Source organism: Mycteria americana, chromosome 1, assembly GCF_035582795.1.
Source record: "Mycteria americana isolate JAX WOST 10 ecotype Jacksonville Zoo and Gardens chromosome 1, USCA_MyAme_1.0, whole genome shotgun sequence".
Classification (NCBI taxonomy): Eukaryota; Metazoa; Chordata; class Aves; order Ciconiiformes; family Ciconiidae; genus Mycteria; species Mycteria americana.
In genome coordinates, this window is record NC_134365.1 from 118,838,062 (window position 1) to 118,856,271 (window position 18,210).

Genomic DNA, 18,210 nt, shown 5'->3' on the forward strand with positions numbered 1-18,210 from the left:
GCTGAGGTACTAAACTTGTTTTAAAATTTTGGTTAATATCTAAAAACAGGACTACTGCATTTTTGAGATCTAGATCATAAAGAAATATATTTATTAATGTTTGTATGAATAGCACTCTTCTACCTATAAATGTAAAAATGCCCCAATGCGTGGTATCTCCTGCAACCAGAAAAGATAGACTCAATCTGAAACAAAGAAAAGAAAAGCCACCGGAGGCTTTATTTCAAAATAGCTTCCCTCTTTCTGTTTCACAGAAGGAAACAGAAGTGTTGTCTTGTGCTTATAGCATAGGGATGGCTGTTAGATAAAATGTTTTGTTTTCCTGCCATCTCTACCTGCCTGCCCCCAGACAATTTGTTTCCAACTTGCCCATGTGTGGACTTGGACCCGTGTTTCCTGTGCACCCCACTGAGCTGATCTGAGTTTCCTCTACCTGGTCACCAATCCTCATAAAATCTGTGAAAACTTCAGATTTCGGAGACCTCCTTTGGTTGAAAGCAGCCAGGAGGGCTCCGACATTGCTCAGGAGACTGACGGATGGATGGACAGTCTGATCTGGGATCCACGACAGAAATATCTTTTTCACCCCATGTCGACCTGAGTGTTACTGCGGGAGGTATCTGACAGGTACTGATATCCAAAGTGTGAGGCATTTACCTGATAGCAGAAATTACGTGGGCGCTCATGCAGCAAAGCTCACGTCCACGTGCCAGGCGATCGGGCAGGCCTGACACTGACATTTCCTAGCCTACCGCACCAACGCATTAGCCACTGGAAACGACATGGGGGTTTTGGTGCCTCTTGCCAGGCCCCACTTCTAAAACACTGTTTTAATTCAGCTAAAATGTTTCTGTCGCTTCTGAGGACAGGGGGTCGGGGAGGGAGGGACTGCAGATTTGCAATTGCCAGGTTCACAAGTTCTTGCAGCTTCTGTCTTTGAGCAGCTCTCTGAGTGCAAACCCTTCCCCAGAAAGCCTTCAAAGTGCCTGCGGGTGGCCTTTGTGCCGGGAAGTGGTCTGTCCATCCCCGTGAGAGCCACCCACGTCCGACCAGACCGTAAGTCTTTGAAAAACAGCAGTGGGCAGATTTTTGAGAGGAGGCTGGGTTGTTTTAGCAGCTCGATTCCCCGGAGCCCCTGCCCTGGCACTGCAGGAGCAAGGGATTTTGGGGGGCAGGTGGCATAGCCACCCCCCCCACTAAGTGAAAGCTGGGGGTGGGATATGGAGCTGCTGAAGGATGAGACAAGTTTCTGACGGGATCTCGCTGCATGTGATCAGCACCCAGCGGCATCGGTGGGAAGTCCTCCAAGCAGCGCCCGCAGGCCTTGGAGCTCATCCTGCAGAAGGCCACCATCGCAGCTGGGGAGTGGGGAAACGGGAAGCCACCCTCGAAGGTAATGCGGAGCAGAAGCCCTCCCAAGACGACATCCGTAAAACTGGGAGGATCTTCTGCCCTAACATTTTAATTGGGGCACTTGCCATAACTCCCCCAGCAAAAGTTCCCCTCTCATATTTATGGATTGTCACTTTCCAAGGAGCAATTAAGTAAAACGTTAGTGCAAGACAGTTTTAGAGGGGTAAAAAAGTGCAGTTTCACAGCATGCCTTCTGAATGGAGGAGTTAGCTATCCCAACAGAAAATGTCTTAAATCGGTGCTCAACTCTCCAGTCCCTGCAGAGGCCACCAATTTGTAACAGTTTATGGATTAATTAGATTTTACTTTGAACCCCAGGGCTATTGATAAAAACTTCAGGCTTTTTACTGATGGGTTTAAGGCTTACCTTCTTAACAACCACGCACAACGAAAACCTTATTTAGTTACTTAAGCACGCGTCAAAATTGCACATTACAAAACCAGCCTTTATTTATGAAAATGATGGCATAGCGGGGGTTGCAGCCAACATTTTAACATGCACAGCTGTTTTGTCAAGCACCTTTGAAGAAGAGAGGAGGGAAAGAGAACAAGGCTCCGTCCTGCCGCTCAGCAAGCGGTCACTGCAGGAGAAGGTGGCCTTTGGGCTGCGTCCTTCAGGTGCCGGCTCTGGGAACCGGCTGCGGGCAAGGGGAAAGGTGGAGGAGACCCAGCCGGGGGGGGAGCGGGCTGACGGCAGGAGCCCAGGGGGACAGCTCTCCGACGGGACTCTCCTGCTCTTTGCCACAGCTAAAATAGTCCTCGGAGCAAGCAGGTTTCCTGCATGCTTTTCAGCAGCTTCCATAGGGCAGAATTTACCATTTCTCCCCCAGACCTGGGCTTGCAGCTCGGCCTTGGGAGAGGACACCAGCCCGCATCGTTCCTGTGGAGCAGTGAATGAGAGCTCCATGGGGCTTTCCCTTCCCTCCATGCACCTCATGCCTTACCCCTAGAGGGTTTCCTTCTCGCGGTTACTGGCCTGAGCCCACAAGCGAGGTGACACATGCGATACACTTCAGCGAGTGCGATTTGGGAATAAAACAGAGCGGCAACTTAGGCCACCGAGGTCGGTGTGACTTGGGATGCGCAAAGGAGGGTATCTCCTCGGTGGGAAGGCGCGGCTGCTGCCAGCTGATGTCGAGAGCGGCGGGTGACGCGGGGCGGCTGGCGCGGGGCGTGCGCGGGGCGTGCGAGCAGCTCAGCCGGGCTTAACCGGGATGCGGAGCCCAACAGTGCTGCCTTGGGGGAACCAGAGGCAAACGGAGCTCGGGAAATGCCGAAGGAGAAGTTAACAAGTGACACCTCCCTCGGAGACGAGTGTCCTGAAGGGGAAGGAGGAAAGATTTCATTTACAGCTGAGCACAAATCACCTAGGGATAAAATCTGCTGGATGCCTGCTTTATTAGCACAGAGCCGGGTAGAACTCCTTCATTCAGGCTTATTTTGTGTTTTAGGAAGGAAAATCCAACTTTAGCCTGCACTCTACTACGTACTGGTGCTCATGGGTGAGTCCCATGCTCGTGGTTACGTGCAGCAACAGCATGGCAGAAACCATCTCAGCAAAGATGGACGTGTTTTGTTTTCTCCGAGAGTCACCGCACTAATTATTAACTCAGCCAAACGAAACCAGAGGGCAGGCAGAGGGAAGACAAAGGAGTAGATAAGGGGCAGCTCTCCCGCAGCTGGAACCTCACAAAACCAAGGCTGCGGCTGGACCATCCACCCCTTTCTTCTCCTGCCCACCACCCTCCTCTGGCTCTGCTGACCCGTTTCTGCCCTCTCCCACCCTGGGGCTGGTTTTCCAACGCTCGACAAAGAGTGACCTCAGGAGGTGACCCAGCTGAAAAATAATTAACTTATTTGCTGGGCTGGTTTTCAGCTCCCCCAAGCCCACATTCTTTCTCACATCGGAGAGGGGACGGGAGCGCATGGATGGGGTGGGGGTGGCTGTCACCCGACTGGCCAGGGCAGCCCCTGTGACCAGTCTAAGGTCCTGCAGATCTGCACCCTCAGGTGCTCTGCTCCGGGTGAGACCTTTCCTGATGGCTCATGAACAGAAATCAAAGGCCTGTTTCTTCGTTTAAACGTGAAGGCAAATTTCAGATGTGCAAGCGCACCAATCTGCCCGTGCTTGCTTCAGCAATGGGTCTGCCTCAGCCTTCATAGTAAAACCTTAACAACATGCTTTAACTTGGTCAGCCCTGAAGTGGTCAGGCAGTTGGACTAGATGATCGTTGGAGGTCCCTTCCAACTGAAATAGTCTATTCTATTCTATTCTATTCTATTCTATTCTATTCTATTCTATTCTATTCTATTCTATTCTAAAACCTGCTCAACTTTTCACGTCCATGGCCCCAGAGGCAGGAGAATCTCTGTTTCTTGTGCGTGGGAGAACAAGGACACGGCGAGCTTGGGCAAAGTTGTCATCGCAGTTGCCAGGAATGGGGCCACGCTCCGTCAGCGTGCGGTGATAACTGTGACAGGTCACCAATGCTTCTGGCCCGACTCTTTCACAAGCGAATCTGAACAGTTTTAATCTGCTGTTATAATTTCTGCAGCCTCGAGACTCTGCCAGAGGCGATGCTGCAGCTAGGCTAGATGGCTGGGTGCAAAGCCCCGGGTGAAAAGACGTTGATGCTTGGGCAGTGAAAGTGTTTAAGAATATAAAGCTGCCAAAATAATGTGTCCTGGATGATGCTCTGTAGCTAAGAGAATTTCATGTGCAGAAATAGGGCTAAATAATTCTAGTTTAATTATTTTTCCCTCATAATGAAGCAGTGCAACCTCAGAAAATAAACATTTTTAAAATGAGTGGAAACTGCACAGAAATAGGGGAAACCCGGGGGGGGGGGGTTGCTGATCGCAGCATTAAAGACAAGTCCTGCCTCACCAGTGGCTCTTGCTGTCTCAGACCTCTGTTAGGCCAGTTTTGATGACTGCCTAACTTCTTTATTTTGAAGGGATATAAGACAGAGCAAAACCCCATGGCCTTCTGGGGCTACCACAGCACCGGTGACATATGGCCCAAGTCTGAGAATATGGATTTAGATAAAATGAGGATTTATCTGGTGCTTTTCCCAAAACTGAAAGCAGTTCTAACCTTTCCACTTCCTGAGCTTGGAAAATAGCTGGAACTGATGCTTTTAAAAGCATGCCTTATCCTTTCCAGCAGCTGTGTTTTGGGTTTCTCTGCTGAACCAGCAAACCTTTCAGTACTTGCTCCACAACGCTCAGTTCGGCTGGAGTATCTCCACTGCAGTTTCGGGGGCTGGTGCAACATCTGAAGGGTGGACAGGGAGCTGAATCGGAGGGTGCCTGCCAGGCAGGGCTGCCTTGAGACTGTTTCAGGTCTAGCCCAGGCACAGCAGCTGCAGAGCTGCTTTAAATCACGTGTAGACATGCGTGTCCCTAAGGGCTTAGGTGCCTCCGGGTGCAGGCAGGAGAGGATGGGCTCCGCAGCATCTCCTTTGGGAGATATTTAGTACACCTCAAAGCCAAAACTGCACTGTGGCACTGTGTCTGTCCTATCAAGAAACCACTGGGAAAGGGAAGGGGGACAATTATTCAGGGTCTACGTCGGCTCTCTTTACTGTACATCTATAGTAATGGAACTGGGGCGAAGCAGAGCCCCAGAGTAGGGCTGGTTGTCTTATGCCTTACAAGGACAATATATTACCACACCCCAAGGGCCCCTTTCACAGCATTTCATTTAAATATTTCATCCATGGATGCATCTGGATGTGACCCCCTCTGTCCTTTCCCGGCGGCTGGATTAGGATGTGAGCCTTCGACTGCGCTGGGAGTTTCACATGGAGCTGTGCTGATGGCTTTGCATCAGCAGCACCTGGTTAAAAAATGCTTGCCTTGCTATCCCGGGATGCCTCTGGATGCAGTTATTCATCACTGCTCTTTCACAGAGTGCCTGTCAGGTTGTAGATTCAGCTCCTCCAAGGCTGCTGAAATGTGCAGAGCATTTGATGCATAAATCCGTGCAGTTGTTAGCCACGGTTGTCGTTCCCCTTCTCCTCCGGGTCCGATGTCATGCTGACTTGCTGAGGGGGCAGGGATGGGGCAGAGCCATCTGTGCAAATTCAGCAAGGAGCTGCCAGTGCTTTAGTGCGGTTTGTCTCTAATCTGGCAAATCCCACGGATGCTCCGAATTCTCTTTTTTTCGCAGAGCTGTGCTCTCTTTTCCAAACGGAAAAGATGACATATTTAGGTCTGCTCTCCAGAAGGACACTTTAAACTACCTAGAGCTGAGTGTGGTCCCCCAGTTTGCCTGTGCTGAGGCACCAGGAAAGGACTCACATGTCTAAGGTATGTGCTAGGCTCCGCTCCAAGATGTGTTCGTGCAGGACTGACCGCCGCACCGCTCGTGCACGCAGCGATAGGTAGAGCGATGAGAGATGCTGGTGCTCCAGCCTCCGAGTGAGGAGCCAGGCTGGCAGATGGCCTGGGGCTGTGCTTAGAGCGTGTAACACACTTACGGTGTCTGCAAGTGACGGCAAAATGCTCCCTTCCCTGCCCCCAGCCCAGGTTTTTCCTGGGTTGTGGTCTTGCATTTCAGATTGTGTGCCGGGACCAGGGAGGACGTGCTGCTCCCCAGGCGCTGCACACCCAGACGTGCTGCAGCCGCTGCAAGGCACAGTGTTTCACTCAGCAGGTTTTGTGTTCCTGGGCTATTACGGCTTTCTGGCCTCTGGTCCAGGCACGACTGGGAGCCCTGACATGGAAACTTGAGGTCTGCCTGCACCCATCCCCATGGACCTACCTTGGGACCCTGCATACCTGCAGCTCCCACTGATTTCTCTGCCTTTTGAGATGACTCCCTGAACGATCCATTGCAAGGCTTTACATCCAGCGCAAAGTTTTCCGTAGGGTTAAAACCCTCTGTAGCATGAAGAATGGGAGACCTTCCAAATGAAACCGAATCCGACTGTTCCTCTGATGAACGAGCCCCGACTCGCACCACCTCCACCAGGGACCTGATCCATGTCATACGGACTCTTCCGCTTCGGGAAATCCCACCTAAGTGCCTGGCCTGCACCCTTACTGTTAGCTGGGAGGGAAAAAAACCTCTCTTTGCCTTCAGGCACTGCACACCAGCGTGAAAAAAGCAGCTCTTTCCAAAAAGCTGCCCAGTACCTGTTGCTTAGTGCTCAGCTGAAGCACTAAGCCCAAATTGGTAACTTTGCAACAGTCTCCATAGAGATTAATTGTACCTTCGCAGACAGGGCATTGTGACTTGGCAGGGGAAATCAGATGCAGAAGCAGAAGGCCTCCTTGCTTGTAAAAAAATGGGGAGAGACACATTTGATTCAGCAGGCCCGCTCTGTGTTACCACTGCTGCTCCTCAGCCTCTCCAGGTCTGCGGAAGGGGCTGAGGCGGAGATGGAGAATTCCCCCTGTAACCCAAACGAATGGTTTCATGGAAGATGACACTTCCCTGCCTACCGCACCTGATCCAAATGCATAAGTGATGAGAAGGCGCAGGCTGACAGCACCGGAGGATGAAAATCCTCGCGGTGTTCACTGGCGCGTGTGCTGAACGATCCCTCCAGGAAACGGGGATGTGGCATCCACCTGAGCTCACTCACCGCCTGTTTTGTGGGATACTTGGGCAAACTTCTTACAAGAATGATTTAAGGATGGTCAAACATTACGGGGAAGAAAGGATGTCATAAAACAAATATCCCCCACTTTTTCTGTCTTTGCAGATGCATTCTGGGAGAGCCTCGCATCTGTGTACTCAGGCAACCGCTCCTCTTTCCAGCTCATCCTTTCCTCTGGATATTTTCTGCTTCTCAAATGGAGGTTGCCAAGGGAGCAGCTTGCATGGACGGTGTCATCTTCAGAGAGTCCTGTCTCATCTTTATTCAGTTACCTGCAATCCTCTTTGAACGAAGACACCAAATCCCTAGCTCGCAGCCAGATTAGAAAACCGATTAGTTACCTGTGCATCCCATGTTAGAGGGATAGGATTATATGGCAATTACAGAGGATCAGACTCAGCCTATTTAAAGGGATGCTGACACCTTGGAAACAATTTTCACAAGCATTTTACACTGAGCATCCTTACCTCAAATCCTTTCAGGCACGTTAAATGAAATCTCCAAAGGTGGTTTCTTACAACCATTGTGGTTTGTACGTTGCGCTCAGGTGATTAGGGACAAGAAAGGCAAACGGCTGGCAATTACCCTTGTCGTTCTCCGTCTCAAGTCCCAGGCAGCACCACGGTGACGGCACTGCTCAGGCCCAGGTACTGACCTGGAAACATGATACAGCTGTGTGCCATTTTTTCATCTTTGAAAAGAAAAAGTAGTTGATGCATTGGAGCGGCTGGCGTGCCCTCAGGGTTTTAAAGAGCTACTGACTATACAATACTGTTTAATAATTAGTAATATAAGCTGAGGGTTACAGTCATGTATCCGTGCATTTTTATGATACATGAACGTGAATAGATTACTCACAGGTGAGTGTCTGTTACCTGATTCACACACAAGGTAAGTGGGAGCAGGCAGGCTTGCAACACTATTAGTTGTTTTCTGTCCCTCGGTGTGTATGTCTGTCTTCCCCGGTCATTTCTGCACTGTTGGCCAAGCTCAGCTGCAGTTCACAGGGATGCAGCAGTCGCAGAAATGGTATCGTTCCTAGAAGTTTCATGAAAATACACAGGGAGATAGAGAAGGTAGAGCTTGTACCACCACAGAGGATGGGCTGCAGGCTGCGCTCAGCTTGCAACAGAAACCAGAGTGCCTGCTCAGGACGTAGTTGCTGTGACCACCGCAGCCGTGGGAAAGCTTCAGTCAAAGCCTGTGTCCTCCATGGGCTCCACAGACCCCAGCCATGGGACTGATCTGTGGGAGGCTTGTCTTAATTACTCCCTCCGCTCATGCAACTACTCTTTTTTTCCATGCAGTAATGCCCCACTCCCTCCCCCTTTAAAATGCAACCAGCTACTCCAACTGGCTAAGTTTGTCATCTCAATCCTTCTCAAACCCCTGGCAAGCACCAAGGGCTTTTCTTTTTCTTTTTTTTTTTTTAATTCAGGTTCTAAAAATCCTTGTGCACAACTTCTCCATATTCGTTCCTAGTCTACGTTTATTGTATAAGCTATTCCTCAGGGAGCAAGTAGCTGTGGGGCTGGAAAACGCATCCGAGGGAGGTGTTTTTTCCAGTGCGGGAGAGCCACGCTTCTGACAGCCATGGAAAGGGAGAGAAGATCAAATCTGACTAATGCCTTCTCTGCTGCTCATCAGGCTGGTAACTCAGATGCACGCGCTGATGTTGACCAGCACAGGCTGCAGGAGACATTCGTAACTCCTGCACTGAGGCGCTCCTGCGCTGCTTTGAGCTCATTAAATTAGGCAGCGAAGCTTCCTTCCCAGTCCATGGGGAGAGGCCGGCTCCTGCTCCAAGTCAGCCGATGGAGGAGCACGGCTGAATGATCTGCGTTTGCCCTGGGAAGGAGCCGACCTGTCTCTGCTGGCTGAGGGAGGCGGATGAGTACCTCCGTGTATATCTTAGGAGAAGTTGCAGCTTCTAGTAAAATCTGCTTCTTTAGCAATGTTGAGTCAAGTGCACTCGGGCTCCCATTCAACGGGCCTGGTCTCCTGCGGCTTTATTCCTCCTTTATTCCTCCGTGTGCTGCAGTAGAAAAATAGCCTGTCTTCCAGCAAGGAGCCTTTCCAAAGCTGCCGCGCTTGAACAGAGGGCAACGGGAAGGGGCGGAGGGAAGAAGTTTTTGTTTATTCCATGTTGCTTGTCTTCCAGTGGTTTTTTTCCTCGCTTCTTTGGAAACAGCGAAAGGAGAGAAGGTTGCCAGGACTCAGAAGGGCTGCTATGAGCAGTGACCTGCAGAGACTGGGGGAAGCCAAGGCTGGGGACAGGGATCCTCACAGCCAACTGAGACACCAAAGCCATCATTTCTTTTCACACATGAGCCCAGAGTACCTTTAAGAAAGGAACGCACCAAAAAAATACACTCAAAAGCACGAACACTGCAGAAAAAGCAATGGTCCTGGCAAAGTTTTCTCTAAAAGGAAACCTAATGATGACGGATGCATCAGCTCCATGAGCGAACATCTGTGCTCCTCCTGATAGGCATCTTCTGAGGCAGAAAGGGTGGGTTTCTCCCACAGCACTGGCGCCCAGAAACATCTGAAAGCCAGACTCCCTCCTGTCCCTCCCTTTCCATAGGAAGGAGCTGCATATGCATTGAATGCCGGCGATCACTCTGCCTCACAGCAACAACGGCAGGGAACAGCATGGGTTCACTGGGCAATAAACAACCCGCTGGCACGTCATCCTCCTGTGAAGTGTCAGACAGATGACCCAAGGACAGTGCTGTTTTACAGCAGCCGTTCTCAAGGAGAAAAGCCAAATCTACCAGATCTCTCACCCTCAAAGGGTAGCAGGATACCAGTCCTTGAAATATCTTGCAGTACAAGCAGAACTGGTGCGTCTTCATGGTTTAGGCTACAGGATCATCCTCCCTCAAATCAGAGAGGTGGGAACTTTAAAAAAAGAGAAAGTAGCAAAATAAATGAAAGTATTTTTAGCTCAAATCCCCACCTGCAGGAAATGGGTGATGCTTCACTGAACTCAGTGGAGGTAAGGTAACTTATGGCTCGCCACAGTAATGACCCAACAGATCTGATCTTGGATTCAGGGCCTGACCCAAACATTGGAGATTTTGTTTGGGTTTTTTTAACTGTTTTCCCATAAGTGATGATATAAAAACTAGCTTAAACAAACAATAAGAATGGCGCTTCTTGGTTTTAATGGTTTAGGTTGGTCTATCCACTTGAGGATGGAAGGACTGCTCTTATCACACATCTAAGGCATCACAGGACTTGGCAGGACTCCAGATCTTCGGTGGTTGGTGTTATTTATGTGCGTATTTGCCCTTAAAACTGATGCCTGGAATATCTGTGAAAATGGTTGCTTCTGCAAGATTTTAGAAAGTTTCCTGATTACCATTTTCCCCCCGTAATTTGTGCTAATCTGAGAAATAACTATATTTTAAAGTTTACACTTACATTTTAAAGTTCAGGACTTCTGCTGGGGTGCCTTAGCTAAGAGAAGCAAATGTTGTTTGCTGTGTTAGCTGATGGTGATACTCTCTCACCACTTGCACGTACGGCAGGGCCCGGGAAGAGGTAAAAGGGGGGATGAAAGGAGGCGGGGGGGACTTGGGACAGAGCAGCTGTGCTTGTCTGTAGCAGGCAATGTTAAGGGAAGAACAGTCACAGGCTGTAAAGTCTCTCCAAATGAAAAGCAGACTGCTAGAGAGCCAAAATTGAAGAAAAATACGTGGACAACCAGAGCAGGGAGAGTTGCTGCTCTGTTGCTAGGTGATAGATCTGTTATCATGCTAATGACAATAAAGGATGATACTGGCACCAATAAAGCATCTCTCATCTGAGAATTACCAAGGGTTCTCCAGACAGCGAGGCTGTATTATTCCCATTTACCAGAGGCACAGACAGAGATGAATTGATTTGCCAAAGGTCACCCAAAGCAGCACTGACGGATTTCAGAATAAGAAATTGTCCTATTTTAGTTCTATTAGGCCAATGACTGCCATAAAACCTTTCTTTGCAATCAGTCCCTGCCCCCTCATAAATCACCCCCATGTCCCTCTCTCCTGAGGGGACATCCTCCTGTCTTGTTTGTATTTCTTGTCCCATTTAGATTACAAGCTCTTCTGGCCCCGGAGCATAGCTTACCAAGGATTGTGAAGGGCAGAGCAAACACGTGGGCCAGGCTGTGCTGTTTTGGGGCTGCGTGAACACGAAGAAAGTACGGGGCCCAGCTGGACGTAGCAGGTGTGCAATATAGGATGGGACTGCATTATGAGCCCCACGGTGGCCCGGGGTGCACTGTGACCTTGGTCTGTGGCTTCTTCATCAGTAGCCTGGGGCACAGGCTCCCCGAGCCCCAACTCTGCTGCGATCTCTCCTTGCAATGCGTGAGTTGGTATCTGCCGGTGGCAGGTCCGGTATCTGCCAAGCTCTTGAGCTGCCCCAAGACAGTGTGGCTTTTGCTTGGGACGTAGGGCGAGGAGTCCTACGCACTTGGCACTTTCCTGTCCTCTCGCACTTGGGAGCAGAAACATTGTGATAGGCCTGGAAGCTTCACGTAAGACGGTACTAGCTTGCTGGCCCTTGCTTGCTGACTTACAACAACAAATTGTGCTAAGCACCCGTTTCTCCTGGATACTCCCACCAGGAAAAATCCCAGGGGCTCCTCACTGACAGCAGCTGCGTGACTTCAGGACGAAGGGCTTCGAGGTTGCCCCCCACAACTTTGTGTTAGACGCTTACCCCCACCTCAGCCCGTGAAATGCCAAGAAGCTGTGTGAAGAGAAATTCAAATGTTCCTCAGCCCACTGCATAACAGCTCTCCCTGACTATCTGCACAGCTCTTCCCAATACTGGGGCTCCTCAGGCATGAATCAGTAGAGGCATGAGTCAGGCATAATTTTTTCTGTCGTTGTTTCCCATTAGAGATCGTGAGGGAAACACAAGCGAGCCTAAATTCTAGCGCTTGCAGGAAAATAGTATTTCTGATTTCCGTTTGAAGAACAGAGTTTCCGTGATGACGAGGAGCAGCCTGCAATTTCTTGACGAGCTGATGTAGTCTAGCGAGGACTGCAGAGTGGGAACACGGGGGGGATGCCTACATGAGCAGGTTTACGCCGAGCCATCATTCCCTCGGGGGTCTGGGCTGGACGTATATCCCACCAGGTGTTTCCTATGGTGCTTCCAAAGGCACCAACCCAGCAGTTCCCACTATCTCTAAGAGGAGTACTGGGCCTTTCATAGGCATGAAAACCAGGCTTTTACAATGAATATTTCCTTTTCTTTATGTGTAAAAAGGGGACGCATCTCATTTATCTCTGATTGTCACTGTGAAAATTTAGCTAGTCTTTCTACAATACAACAGAGACGCAAATTGCATTCGCGGAAGGTGCTAAGTGTTTTAATGACTCTTCTCTCCTGTTCTGCCTGCCTCTCAGAGTCTTGGCAAGTTTCCTCAGTCTCACGTATTTCAGTGCAGGAGGACACAGCCCCAAAGCAACTGAAGTGCAGGAGCCATACAGCAGCTTTGTGGGGTTTGTTCAAATTATGTAAAAGACCAAGACAATTTAGAACCTCAGGGCATGTCTGTAAAATAGATCCTACTGGACTGCTACGTCCTCCTAATTGATGTAAGGCTGTCACTGACTAGCTAAGAAAAAGTCTACATTAGCCCCAGCAAAACATGTGTTATAGACATGAATTTAAGGGTAGCATGTGCTTTACTGGATTGGGACTCTTTTCCCTTTCCACGGGGAAAAAAAGAACCAAACCACCAAAAACCCAAAACTGTGAACTGGCACTTTTTTAGGTGAATGCACACCTTGGGCAAGCAAGCATATTAGGAGCAGTGGAGCCGGGTAAAGCCAGCTAAGCAAAACACTGTTGGCAGCCTCACGGCACTTACAGTGTAAGTGCTGCTCTTAGACTTCATGTTATGCTTGAGCCTGGCTTGCAGGGGAGCCTGGAAACTCTGCACGTGATTAACTCCTTCCAAAAGGTGGAGATGCCAGATGGATGGGTAAAGCTACCTCTGCTCAGGGAACTGTGAAACGTCCCCTGTGCTGCTCCTCTGCAGGCGATAACAGAGAGCAGAGAGCAGCTGCAAACAGATGTGATGTCCTTGGTGAGCCGCATCCTCTCTTTCTCCCCTAAGCTTCGGTGACTTGTCCCCGTGGAGAGGATGCTGACAGCCAAGACTTAAGTAGGTAGTATTTTAATCAATGAATTTGGTGAGATACAGCAGTCACTTCTCCCAGCAGCTCTCCTGACTCTCCAGCTTCCAGTTTTGTTGCACACAAGTGCACCCCACACGCCGTACGCCCGGGGAGTGTGATGGGGAAGAGGCCATCTCTCAAGCTGCAGCTGGGAAAAATACCTTCTTGTGAGGTTCCCCAAGCACTGTCTCCAGAAAGGCTTGTTCCCAGCAGCAGTACTATGCTGGGACCCCATGACCATGTCCCATGGGCCAGGCCCAGCCCCTGAGCTCTCCTGTGAGCTGTCAGAGAGGACAGAAGCAGCCAAATAGCCCTGCAAAGGGGCTGGATGCAAGGATGGAGCGTAGCAGGAGGGAGGTGGAACGAGCTGATCTTACACAGAATTGTTTAAAACTTGGCAGTTGGGCCAATCTGTGATAATAAAATTCCCACACTTTCACTCCCAAATCATGACCGAGAGAAACAATGCTTATTTTCAAATCAGCCCTGCATTCAGATAAGGGTACTATGCAACAAACAGGAACAAGTTTATATTTGGGACACTAGGAGGAGGTTAAACAGAAAAACTAACCTCAGGTTTACACTACCTTTTTCTGTTATTCTCCACATAAGGACAAAAAAAGTAACCCAAACTGGTTCAGGATTGCTCCAGGTTTGCACGAGTTGCTCAGTGTGGGGTCTGGACTATGCTGCAGACAAGTAAGGAGCACCTGAACGGGAGGACCTGAACTATTTGCCTTTGACTTGCAGCCAAGACTTTCCTCAGGTGGCCCCTTCCCAAAAGCAGCACTAGGCTTTCTCTCTCAGCTACAGCCCTGGTGGAAGGCAGACTGCTAGACAAGGTCCCGCAGATGCATTCCATATAAATCTGTTTCACGGCCAAGCTCTCTCCACAGCCCACCCTGCCCTTTGGCAGCCCCCTTCAAGCCCCTCTCCAACAGCAACCTGGGGCTCACTCTGAACCCTAATCCTAACCCCGCCTAAAGAGTAATGGATGGCTGACCTTTGGAGAGGGTAACCAGACAAAATATATCTCACTGCCAAGCTCCCTCAGCAACCCACACTTCCCTTTCCATCCTGATGTCAAATGCAGCTCCATGATTTCTCCCTCTCTCAGCCCTAACCCTAACACTAACTGACAATTGACTCATGGGCAAGGAGCCCCAGGCATTGCCCAAATAAAAAACCACCTTGCATCCAAGCTCTCTTGGCAGCCCATACTTCCCTTTCGCAGATGCCTTCTCCACCCCAAGACAATGGCAACTCCAGCCATCTCCCTTTCTTAACCCAGACCCAAACCCCAAACCTAACACTAACTGACGATCAACGTTTGGACAAGGTGCCCTAGACATTGCCCAAATTGAAAAATAACTCACAGCCAAGTTCTCTTGGCACCACACTTCCTCTGAGCAGTCCCTTTCCATCCCCAAGTCAACTGGCAACTCCAGGCTGCCTTCCTTCCTCCACCCTAGCCCTACCCCTAACCTTGCTTGAGGGACAGACTTTGGATGTGGCCCTCCAGATACATCTCATACAAAAAATATCTCATAGCCAAGCTCTCTTGCAGACACCTTTCCTGTTGCACACAATGATTGTACTTCCACGCTGCCTCCATCCCTCAACTTTAACCCTAACTGTAACCCTCCATGAAGGCTGACCTTTGGACAGGTCACCCAGATAGCCCAAACAAAAAATCTTGCAATCAAGCTCTCTTGGCAGCCATCAGTTCCCTTGGGCAGCTCTTTTCCATCCATATGAAAGCTGAACATCCAGGCCCTCTCCCTCTTTCGACCATAATGTTAATGGCCAACCTAATGGTAACATGAAGATTTACCTTCAGACAAGGTCATCTAGATACTGCCCTAAGGAAAAATATCTCACAGCCAAGCTCTCCTGTCAACCCACACTTCCCTTCCCATCCGTGCTCTAATTGCACCTCCAGGCTTTTTCTGTCAGCCTCTCTAAACCCAAAACCTTCCCCTAACTCTAACGATAAGTGATGGACAGGCTTTGTGCAAGGCCATCCAGACACAGCCTAGATGCCGCACAGCCAAGCCCTCTTTGCAGCCCACAATTCCCTTCCTTTCTCACCAACTGCGCCTCCAGGCTTTCTTTGTCCCTCCAGCTTTACTAAGGGCTTGGTTTTCTCCCTGACTCCTCTTGTTTTCTCCCCGTGGCACACTGCTTTGGGATTTTTTACTCCTGGCGTTTGTTTTTTTTCATCGATGCTGAGCACAGTCCCACATGAAGGTTGAACTCTCTGCCAGCCTTTCTGAACTCTCCGGTAGGGTTTCGTTGTCCATATCACTCAGGGTCTGGGCACCTTGGCCCAGCCTGTCCCTTCCCATCCTGCATTTCTAGTATTTTGCCTGAAATGTGTATCAGTCACCAGCTGGCTATGAAGTTTTATGCTGCTAATTTTTCAAGGCAAAGCTATAAATTCTATTTTAAGGTGAAACCACTGAAATGAAATGATAGGACTAGTTTTTCCTCTACGCAGCTCCTTGTGTGTAAAGCAACCCTGAAGCTGGCGTAGCCCACAAGTGTTGACTGCCTTCCAAGCTCGTTGCTTGAGTCTGCTGTGAAAACAGAGACAGGGCATAAATATCTGCTGGGAAAACAGAGGCAGGGGTAGGATTTTATAGAGCTCTTGAGACACAGATGAAGTGTGTGTGTGTCCTCCACATGCACGTATCTGTTAACCAGGATCAGCAGGATTTGGGAATCCTGGCACTTTTCTTTGGGAAGATCCCACAAGGTGTGGGAAAGAGTTAAAGAGCCTGAAATTAAAATACTGTTTGTTTAAATGTTTGGAAGGAAACAAAGAGAACAGGATTTTAGAGGAACAAACAATGCGTGCCTGTCCCAGCTAAAGCCCTGTGAGAGAGCTACTTGTTGCTTTAATATATTATGTGGGTTGCTGGAATGCCTGGAAGACTTCGCCAAGGACCAGCGAGGGATTTTTGCTAAGTGCTGTGCAAATACCCACGATGAAGATGGTTCTTCTCCCAAGGATACTGCAGCCTACAGCAAACAAATGGAGAAGGACGGGGTAACAAGGAGTTAATTTTGGTTAGTGTGATAAACTGCCTTCTCCGCATCCACAAGTTGCGTCTATTTTTGCAGGCCCTGCAAAAAGGAGCATTTATGTGGGGGCTAGGAGGAAAAGTCTAAATTAGTTTTACAGATGCTTAGAGGGAATTACCCCTCAGGTACCATGGGGAAATCAGGCAGGGTCTGTTTGTTAATGCAATGCATATAGCTCTCCTCACGGACCCCTCAGAGGTGGGAGAGGACCCACCAGCACTGAAGCGAGGCGGGAGGCTGGGTAGGGGCCGCCAGGCACCTTGCGTGTGACGTGGTGAAGAGGGGCGGCCAGAGGGTGGGCTAGATCGTATGTTCATCTCCCTCAGATCCCACCGGGACCGTGTAATATATCAGCCTGCTTTGCATCAAACAGCTGTCTGACAACAGCCTTCCTGAAAGCAAGGGAAAAAAAAAGCAGAGAGCCCTTAAAATTCAGGCACCGGCTCTTGCTTTTGTCAATTGCTCTTGTCAAAGCCCATTTGTCAGAGGCTTTGCAGGCTGTCACGTCACATGGCTCAGCACCCGTGGCTCCTCCGCTGTCCCACAATAACCTTCACAGCAGATGAAAGACTGAGCCATTCTTCCTCCCCATCTCCTTGGTTTTTTCCTTTATCGACCAACATTCATTTATTAAACTGGCATTCATACAGTAAAAATTCCTACGATCAGATGAACGTGCTGTCTTCGTAAATGATGATGCAGTCGGTCCAGATCTGCCCTAGTATGAAAGAGTTCATATAGCAATAATACAGCAACAAAGGATACGCTAGAAAAATCATTTCAGTGATTGCATGGATTATAAAATGCTGCCACTTGTTTCATTAACTTGCGTTAGCCTTGCACGGCCACATGCACGCCAGGCTGCCTTGAAAGAGAACTGAAAGGCGTTATAGTCTCAGCTTTCCCAGCAAGGGATGGCCCCCGGCAAATGTTTCTGAATCCAAATGTCTTCTGTCACCAAAGCCTGAAAAATCCCTCCATGGTGCATCATGTCTGTATGTGCCTCTGGCTGATTTCTCCTATCTGTTTATTATTTCTGTTTCAGATCCTCATGTTTTCCTGAGTTTGATAGGTATAATACAGGCATAATGATAGCTTCTGTTAATTCTGCACTTGACAGGAGCATGCAATATTGCTCTGTGTTGGTTGGTTTTTTTGTTATTTGTGATGGTAAAGTTTTCCTTGGAGGAGGAAGAATGGCTATTCCAATGCCTTGTTATAATTCATTGTGGTTTTTTTTTAAATCATAATTGAAGGCAGGGGGTTCTGATACTGCATCATCCTACTTTTAGAGGCCAAGTTCCTATTAATTCACGGTTTTGTCTGTAGACAAAACTTAACGCCAATGGGATGATTAAACTGGATGGAGCCTTCCTGATCTGGCAACAGTGGATAATGTGAAATCTCAATGGAGAAACCTGCAATGTGCCACGTGCCGTGATCTGGTTAAAATCACTGGGAGGCTTGTGTAAAGACTGAGGGCCAGACCCAAGCCTGATATAAACCACCTCAGCAGAGTCAGCACGGTTGGCATTGAGTAGGAGCATGGCCAAGTGCCAGGCGGTCCTAGGATGACCCTCAGTCTGCAAGGGGCTTACCTGTTGAGCCTACAGGGGCTCTGCTCTTCCCATTTGGCCCACGAGAGCAGGTTTCCCTGTACAAGCATCAGGAAAGAATTGCTGTGAGGGGGTCTACTCACAGAAACGTGTCTGGCTGAGCTCCTGTGAGCCAAGCTGAATTAATTTACTGCCCCTGCTTGCAGCCCTGTTTGCCTGCCAAACCTCTCAGAGCAGGGGCGATGGGCTGGGTGGTGTGCCACCCCTCGGCCACCAATGACGTGACTTGCCATCAGACCCAAAGGCACACCACCTCCTCGGTTAGCCCTGCAACAGGGACGACAACTTCCAACGACA